Raw genomic sequence first — 9,903 nt, forward strand, 5'->3', positions numbered from 1 at the left:
GTTCTATTCTCAGTAGAAGTAAACAACTGTACACTTTTCCTTCTAAGAGAGTCTTGTCTATACTTGAAACAATAACAAAATTGTCTGACTTAAATTCCCCAGAATGAATAATGCTAGGTCCTTTTCTCTTTCCAGACATATGTATTGTAGGTCTCTGATGACATCCTATATTCTGCAAGATGCTAATTAGGGAACCCAATCCACCTTGTTACTTATAGAAAGCTGACCAGTGGTGTCCAAAAACAGAAGAATACCACCCCATTCTCAGTTTATCTACTCAAGTCTCCTAGGTCAACATAATCTATAGAATTCTATTCATCATAAGTTTTTGTTTGCTTGTTTGGGTTCTTTGTTGTTGTTGTTGTTGTTGTTGTTGTTTTGCATAGACTGGCTAATCTGCTGCCTGGTTTGAGCATAATCACTCATTCCCCACTTGGCACTTGGGCAAATGATTTTTCTTTCCAAGTAGCCATCTATCACTTTTCCTTGTAGAATCATGTCTTCTTGGTTCTTCAAGATGAAGTTCACTCACTCCCTCCCTCACACTGGCAGGTTTAATGAGCATACTTTCTGCCTTCACTGTCCATGTCACTAATATATGCTGAGCAGTCACAGGAAGGCATCCTGAAAATATGTCTTAAAAGGGATCTATGTTGATCAGCCATGCACAAAAAATGTATCACCTAGAACCAGATATTTCCTTTCTCTCACTGGATTTCCTGTGTCATTTTGACCTATTACCTTAGTGTCTCAGCCATGGATGACATACTTTCTGGTCCTAATTTTTCTTGTCTTTAAAATGGAAGGCATCTGGCTGGTTCAGTTGGTTAAGCGTCAGACTCTTAATTTTGGCTAAGGTCATGATCTCACGGTTTGTGAGATGGAGCCCTGCATTAGGCTCTGCACTAACAGCACACAGCCTGCTTGGGATTCTCTCTCTCTGTCCCTCCTCCCTCATGTATGAGTGCTTGCACTCTCTCTCTCAAAATAAATAAACAGTAAAGACATATATACATACATGAAAATAAATAAAATGGAGAGACTGCAAACATAGACTAGTAGTTCACATTTATGGATTCCATTCTCTATGCTAGGCACTATACCAAGCACTTTATTTATATAAACTCGTCTTAGTCTCACAGCATTCCAGTGAAGTATATATTTATTTTCATTCCCATTTTACAGAAAAGGGAAATAAAGCTTAGCATGGTCAAGATATCACAAGATATCGTGGCTACTGGGTGATAAACCAGAATTTGAGATAAGGTGGCCTGACCTCCCATACTTTTAAATCACTTTGCCATGGGGGCAGGAAAGTGGGTACTCCACTTACATCCTGCTATAACAACTATACATCGGTAGAATCTTTCTGGAAAGTAATTTGGTAATATGCATCAGAATCCTTTAAAAATGCATATCCTTTGCTCCAATATTTATTTTTTTTCATTTACCAAACACTTATGTGGTACTTACTATGTATCAGGCACTGCTCTAAGCATTTTTCATATATTAAAAATGAAACTTTATGACAACACTATAAAGTACTAATATCTCTTAAATTTTACAGAAAAGCAAATGGGGCACTTAGAAATTGAGCCATTTTCCCAAAGTTTCACAGTTCATAAGATGTAAAGCTGGGTTGTAGCTGCAGAACCATATATTGATATATGGATAAGAGAAGACAGTAAATAAAATAATATTATGTTAAATCTATTTTTATTTTAAAAAATAAAAAAAATCAATATTTTAAAAATATTTTACTTAAAAAATATTTTTTATTTAAAAAATATTTTATTTGCATATGGGCACAAAAAACAGACTAGAAGAATATGAACAACAGACATAAATGGTGGTCTCTGAGTTATGAATGGATGATTTTTTTTCTTAAATATACTTGTATTTTTCTTTCTTATTTTTACAATGAAAATATGTTTCTTTTCTAAATAGCAATTCTTAATTTAAAAGCAACCTAAAGAAAATGTAATAGAATATCTCTGGAGTCTTTTTGACAGCAGGATGGAACTTACATTATTTAAGTTTACATGAACAACCAGGCTTGGTTGTTCATGTAAACTTTTTAATTTTAACTGGAAATCTAGTCTCCCTAGTCCACCCTTTTCTTTTTTCATTTTTTTAATTTAAAATTTAAATCCAAGTTAGTTAACATATAGTGTAATAATTTAGGAACAGAATTGAGTAATTCATCACTTATATCTAACACCCAGTGCTCATCCCAAGTGCCCTCCTTAATGCCCCTCACCCCTTTAGCCCTTCCCCCCACTCAACACCCCATCAGCAACCCTGTTTGTTCTTTGTATTTAAAAGTCTCTTATGGTTTGCCTCCCTGTTTTTATTTTTGCTTCCCTTCCTTGATGTTCATCTATTTTGTGTCTCAAATCCCACACGAGTGAAATCATATATTTGTCTTTCTCTGACTGATTTTGCTTAGCTTAATACACTCTAGTTCCATCCATGTTGTTGCAAATGGCAAGATTTCATTCTTTTTGATTGCTGAATAATATTCCATTATATATATACACTGCATCTTCTTTATCCATTCATCAGTCAATGGACATTTGGGCTCTTTCCATACTTTGGCTACTGTTGATACAACTGCTATAAACATTGGGGTGCATATGTCCCTTTGAATCAGCATTTTTGTATCCTTTGGATAAATACCTACTAGTGCAATTGCTGGGTCATAGGGTAGTTCTATTTTTAGTTTTTTGAGGAAACTCCATCCTGTTTTCCAGAGTGACTATACCAGTTTGGATTCCCACCAGCAGTGCAAAAGGGTTCCTCTTTTTCCGCATCCTTGCCAACATCTGTTGTTGTCTGAGATGTTAATTTTAGCCATTCTGGTATCTCATTGTGGTTTTGATTTGTATTTCCCTGATGATGAGTGATGTTGAGCATCTTCTCATGTGTCTGTTAGCTATCTGGATGTCTTCTTTGGAAAAGTGTCTATTCATGTCTTTTGCCCATTTCTTCACTGGATTATTTGTTCTTTGGGTGTTGAGTTTGAGAAGTTCTTTATAGATTTTGGATACTAACCCTTTATCTGCTATGTCATTTGAAAATATCTTCTCCCATTCCATTGGGTACCTTTTAGTTTTGCTGATTGTTTCCTTCACTGTGCAGAAGCTTTTTATCTTAATGAGGTCCCAATAGTTCACTTCTGCTTTTTTTCCCCTTGCCTCTGGAGACATGTCAAGTAAGAAGCTGCTGCAGCCGAGGTCAAAGAGGTTGTCACCTGTTTTCTCCTCTAGGATTTTTGATGACTTCCTATCTTACACTTAGTTCTTTCATCCATTTTTAGTTTATTTTTGTGTATGATGTAAGAAAGTAGTCCAGGTTCATTCTTCTGCACATTGCTATCCAGTTTTCCCAATAGCATCTGCTGAAAAGACTGTCTTTTTTCCATTGGATAGTCTTTCCTGCTTTGTCAAAGATTAGTTGGCCATATGTTTGTGGGTCCATTTCTGGGTTCTCTATTCTGTTGCATTGATCTGAGTATCTGTTTTTGTGCCAGTACCATACTGTCTTGATGATAACAACTTGTATTACAGCTTGAAGTCCAGGATGTGATGCCTCCAGCTTTGGTTTTCTTTTTCAGGATTGCTTTGGCTATTCAGGGTGTTTTCTGGTTCCATACAAATTTGAGGATTGTTTGTTCTAGCTCTGTGAAGAATGCAATGTTATTTTGATAGGGATTGCCGCATCCTTTATTGATATCAAGCTAGCAAGCAAGGAATATTACTTGATTTACTTTAATGAAGATTTTATGTGATTTAGTAACAACTTCTAATTTATTAATTTGGGAAAGCCCACTTAACATGACAAGCCATTTAATTCCTCTTGTTACATCCCTGGGCTATGCTGAAGGGGGTTGTGATTCTAGGATACAGTAATCGTTAAGAGCCAGGTTCCAGGGATCAGGCTTCTATAGGTTCCATCCCTACATCCACCCCTTTTTTAGCTGTGTGACCTTGAACTCTCCAGGCTTTATTTTCCTCATCAGTAAAATGGGGATACTACAGCACTAAGAATATAGGGCTTTTGAATTTATTGAGATAATATGTGTTAAACACCACTGTATCATCTATATAGTTGCTACACAGTAAATGGAAGCTGTTTTTATTATTATCACTTATTATTTTTTAATGTTCATTTAAAAAGTACATCTGATGCCTGGTGGCTCAGTCAGTTAAGTGTCCAATTCTTGAGTTTGGCTCAGGTCATGATCTTATAGTTCATGAGTTCGAGTCCTGCATCGGGCTCTGCACTGGCAGTGTGGAGCCTGCTTGGGATTCTCTCTCTCTCTCATCTCTCTCTCTGACCCTCCTCTGCTTGTTCCTTCTCCCTCTCTCTCAAAATAAATAAACATTAAAAAAATTTTTTTAAATTTTTTTAAGTACATTTGAGAGGCCCCTGGGTGGCTCAGTCATTTGAGCATCCGAGTCTTGATTTCAGTTCACGTCACGATCCCAGGGGCATGGAATGGAGGCCCCCCTGAGGCTCTGCACTGAGCGTGGAGCCTGCTTAAGATTCTCTCCCCCCCCCCCTTCCTCTGTCCCTATCCCCCACCTGTACTCTCTAAAATTTAAAAAAAAAAACTTTAATTTGAAAAAAAAGGTACATTTGAAGTTCTCTAGTAAAAGTTACCATGCATTTTTTCTTTAATGTTTATTTATTTTTGAGAGAGAGAGAGAGCTCACAAGCAGGGCAGGGTCAGAGAGAAGGGGATAAAGAATCCAAAGTGGGATCTGCACTGACAGCACCGAGCCCAATGTGGGGTTCAAACTCACAAACTGCAAGATCATGTCCTGAGCCAAAGTTAGACACTCAACTGACTGAGCCACCCAGGTGCCCCACCATGAACTTTCTAAGTGGTATTCCCACCTGAAGAATTTAAATTTTTCTTTAGTACGTAGATTTAAAAAAGCAAGGCATCATGTGTAATCAGAAATATTTAAACTTATCAAACTGTCAACATTTTAAATGACCTTCATGTTTTCTAAAGCCAGTTTTAATAACCAATGTGATTACTATTCCTGTATTGGATAATAATGGACCATTTTCATGAACTATTCAGAATCCATAGTCAGCCTACACTGATTGTTTTGACTATGCCACAGACTGTTTGCTTTTGCATATGGATACAGTCTTGAATCAAAATGTGGACCTTCATACACCCTAATCCTTATCTGACACCCATGCTGTATTGTTTAACTACTGCCAGTTTCCATGGGAAAAAAATATCAGGTTAAATTTCCTGTGTCTTATGGAGAAGAAAAAGATCAGTGAAATAGCTTTATCCTTTAGCACACTAGGGCCATTTTCAAGAGAGACTCCTTCCGTGTTTCCATGTAGGGAGTAATGAATGCGCGCGCACAAGCGCACGCACACACACACACACACACACACACACACACAAAAACCTCTTTTTAATAAAATAAATTAAGGGAGTGGCATTTCCATCCTTCTAACACTATTTTATCTGAATTCAAAAGAAACAGCTTTGGGAAAATTCTTGCTGTCTTTTGCCAATAGAGTTGTTACACCAAAATCTGAACTGGCTTTTCAACTGGATTTGGTCACATGAGTCAAAGCAGAGCTTGTGTTGTCGTATGTCTCCCTGCTCTCCCCACTCCCCACATTAGATGAGCCTCACTGCTCTTCACCATAATCCTCCCAGCCCCACTCTCCATGTTGGTTGAGCCTCACTGCTCCAACAAGTAATGCACTTCTGACACAATGGGGGATGGCAGGGGAAGTGTGAGGAAAATCAGATAATATAGACACAAGCTTGACAGACTTGAATCTCTTCGAGTGCAACATTATGAATTGGCCATGTGAAACATGAAGGTATTATCCTGTCTTATCTGGTGGTTGAAAGGGGTGCAGCCTCCCTAATGGCATGGTTTTCGGCTTGTTGCCAAAGGATTCTCACTTTAGCTGCTTCGCATATTCACTCAGAATGCTGTCTCTTCACCTCTGTTAGCTGTTTTGACTCAAACGTGCTCCAAGATGAGAGAAGAGAACCTTTCAGGACCAGGTATTGTCTCTGCCAAGTGGGTCATATGAAGAGCAGGCCAATTCTGAACCCAAGTTAGAAATGCCTGCAACTATAGAGTGAGTTTAGGGACTCTAGGTTACCCTAAAGAGAACCTAGATTTCATAGTTTTTCTCACTCCCATCTATCTCCACAGGACTGGCTTTAGTCTTCTCACAGGAAACTTGTCATTCTGGGATCACTATCTTCCTATTTCAGAGAGGAGAGTGTAGACACACAATCGCACGCGCGCGCACACACACACACACACACACACACACACACGTTTCAGAGTCTGCTTCCAGCATGCTCCACAAGTGAATCTAATGCCTAATCTAGAGTTTGAGAATAGTTGCCCATAGCATTCCTATAGTTCCATCTAGAGACAAACTCAAGGGTAAGCTTTTTAAATTTATGAGTCACTCTGATAGAGCAAAAACAAAGTTCCCCTTATAGCTGACAATAATTGGAATAAAATATATAAAACTTTTGAAAAGACACCCAAAATGGGTACCTAGCTTTTATTAAATGTTATAAGTAAATGTCTCAGTTTGCCAGACCAGTAGCACAGCCTTTTTACATCACAATTAATTCTACAAAAACCAGCACACAGACCATCATCTAGCTGTTCTTGGTGTAACTCTAAAGAAAATTACTTACTTAAGGTATCTGAGGTTCAGATTCATTATGGGTAAAATGTATTCTCTGCTTAGCTCACAAAAATTTTCTAAGGATTAAAGATAAATAAAGAGCCATGCCCAATACCCAGTTGGTGTATAGTAGGCACTCAATCCAGACCAACTTTTTTCCCTTCTCTATTTCTGTGACATCCTTTGCAAACAACTAGACTTTGCTCTCCACTGGACCAGTAACCTTAATTTACCTATTTGTTCATGAAGCTAAATAGCCACTCTGTTCAAGTAATACATACCATCCTAGGAATTCAAAGGTGTTTTTAGGTAATATTTCATTAAACTACATAAAAGTCTGATGTTGAAGGAGGCAAAGATTCTCATCTTCATTTTACATGCACTTGAATTCTTGGAGGTTATGTGCTTCCAAGAAAACAACCAATCTGTGACCAAGATGTAATTAAAACCCACGATTTCTAATTCCCAGGCTTTGACTCCAACCTCTGAAAATGCTTCAATTCAAAGAAACTAATGGCACTTTGGTCTCTGGAATTAGATCCTGTTATCAATGACTTCCACATGGAAAGATCGTTCCAAAATGTGTAATTAACCAAGAAAATGCAAATAAACCAATTTGTACCTGCTATTTAGAGGTGAGACATAGAAATGGCTTGAGTTCATTATTTGAAAACTTAACCTTTTTCTGCTTCTAATGTAGCTCATGTTCTCCAGTTGTTCACATATTTTTTCAAAAATTACATTTTTAGTGAAATATTTTAGATTATTTGTGATTCTATTACCAATGCAGAGCTTGGAATGGAAAGAGAAATGCATGTTATCAAGCACAATGGGAAGAAAACGTTCTTTCAATGACCTTTGGCAATTCAATTTAATAACCATGTTTTAACTCTGCTGTGTACAAGGCCCTGTGCTGAGTGGGGTAGGAGTTAAGCTCTCAGTCTAGCACAGCCAGAAACATGGTAGCACTTGGGCCAATGTTACTGAATGAATGATCATAGTGGAATAGGTAAATACCTAATTATACCTTCTAAAAAGCAGACCGTAATTGTATAATAAAACAGGTCTATAATGGTTCGGTCTAGACAGACTGCCCAAAGGAAGAAATTTTCAAGCTGGACCTGAAAGACTATTTCTTTCAAGTAATAGAGCCTCAACTCAAACAGTTGAGGAGAGAAGGGGAGAGGGGGAGGGGGAGGGAGAGAGAGAGAGAGAGAGAGCGAGAGGGACAGAGAGAGATTGATTATGGGTTGGCATTATTAAAATAAGGACTGGAACACAGGAACTTTTAGTCTCTCCACCTCTCTTATCTGATTCTCTTTACATGTTGGCCTCATTGCCTTCTGCATGTATGCTTTCTTTTTGTTTAGGGGATAGTCACTGGTAGCTCTGGGCTACACATCATTCCAAACTAATGACTCAGAAAGAAATAATCTATCTTGCCTACCTTCGTTCTAAGAAGGACTTCACTTTAGGGGTACCTGGATGGCTCAGTCGATTGAGCATCCAACTCTTGATTTCATCTCAGGTCATGATCCCAGGGTCATGGGTGGAGCCTTGCATTGGGCTCCACACTGAGCATATAGCCTGCTTGAGGTTCTCTTCTTCTCTCCCTCTGCCCCTCTCCCCTGCTTGCTCTCTCACTCTCTAAAAATTAAAAAAAATAAAAATAAATTTAAAATTTTTCAAAAGGACTCTAATTGGCCCAGCTTGGGTTACTTGTTCATTCTTGGATCAATCATTGTGGCCATAAGCATGATATGTTTGGCCTGGGTCATGTAGCCCAAACTGGGGCACTACTGTGTTTGGTAAGGCTTTCAGAAACACATAATTGTAATGGGAGAGAAGAGGATTCTTTTCGAAAGAGGAGTTCTGGGTAAACCAAAAGAATGAATTCCATTGTAGTCTATTAAGACAGATTGGCCACGTCCAGGCCAACATGGAGAAAAGGGTCATTCTAAGAAGAACAGTTTGAGCAAAGGCTCAAGAGGGAAAGAGGAAGAGAGAGGGAAGATTCAGTGTATGTTGAGGAAATGGATGGTATTGTTGGTACACAGTGGGGAAAAAATGGAAGAATGGTTGGAGTCAGATAGTGTGCAATTTGAAGCCCTCTAAAGAAGATGGCTCTATGTTCTCTAAGAAAGGTACAAGTTCTTAAGGTTCCGAGACTCACATAATACACTCTACATTTTAGAAAAATAATTCACTTATATCATGGAAGATACAGTGGATAGAAATGTTGGAGACAAGGAGATTGGGTAGGAAAGGTATGGTGGGCATGTTTTTGTCTGAAAACATTCATTCCCTCATGAGAACTTCCTCTCCACTCATAGAGTCTTTGTGGGACTGTCAATCACAATGTCCCACAGAGCCATAAGGTTGGGTTAGGGTTAATGCTACATTTCCTGGGACACATGATTGGTTCATGGGTAAGCATGTGACTCAGGTCACATGGAGAATCTGGGTTCTTTCCTGAGGTTTAACCCATGAATCCTTTCAGTTAACATAGTCTAAGGATATAAGCTGAGAGTTCCCAGCAACCATCTGGCCATTACATTGAGTCTGTGTAAAACACATGCCAATATATTAGAAAAATATAGGTAAAAGGAAAAAGAGAGCTCTAAGGATGTTGTGTCAGCCCTGGATTGACAATGTCTTAAAATTCTCAGCTGCATGTGTCAATATTACTCTTCTTTTGTTTGTCTTTTAACTGCATTTATTTCACTCAACAACCAAGTATAAAAAATACCTGCCATTTACTGAATACCTATTACATTCCAGGCATGGTGCTGGGTACTTTATGCACATCATATTAAATGTTTACAATAAATCTGAAAAGTAGACATTATGATTCCTCATTTTATAGAGGGAAAAATCATGACTCAAGTAAGTTAAGTAAGTTCCAAAACTTTATTTAATTATCAAGAGTTGAAGATTATATTCTAAAGACTTGTTCAACTCCAAAGCCTATCTTCTTTCCACTTTACTATATCTATGCCACATTGCTTCTTTTCCATTAGAAAGCTATATACTCAATGAAATAATAAATGCCTGAACTAAGTAAGACTACAGCAGCCAGAATAGGAGGATAAAACAGAATCAAGAGATATTTTTTTTTAATTTTTTTCAACGTTTTTATTTATTTTTGGGACAGAGAGAGACAGAGCATGAATGGGGGAGGGGCAGAGAGAGAGGGAG

Source organism: Puma concolor, chromosome C2 (genome assembly GCF_028749965.1).
Source record: "Puma concolor isolate L17-30 chromosome C2, mPumCon1.1.hap2, whole genome shotgun sequence".
Classification (NCBI taxonomy): Eukaryota; Metazoa; Chordata; class Mammalia; order Carnivora; family Felidae; genus Puma; species Puma concolor.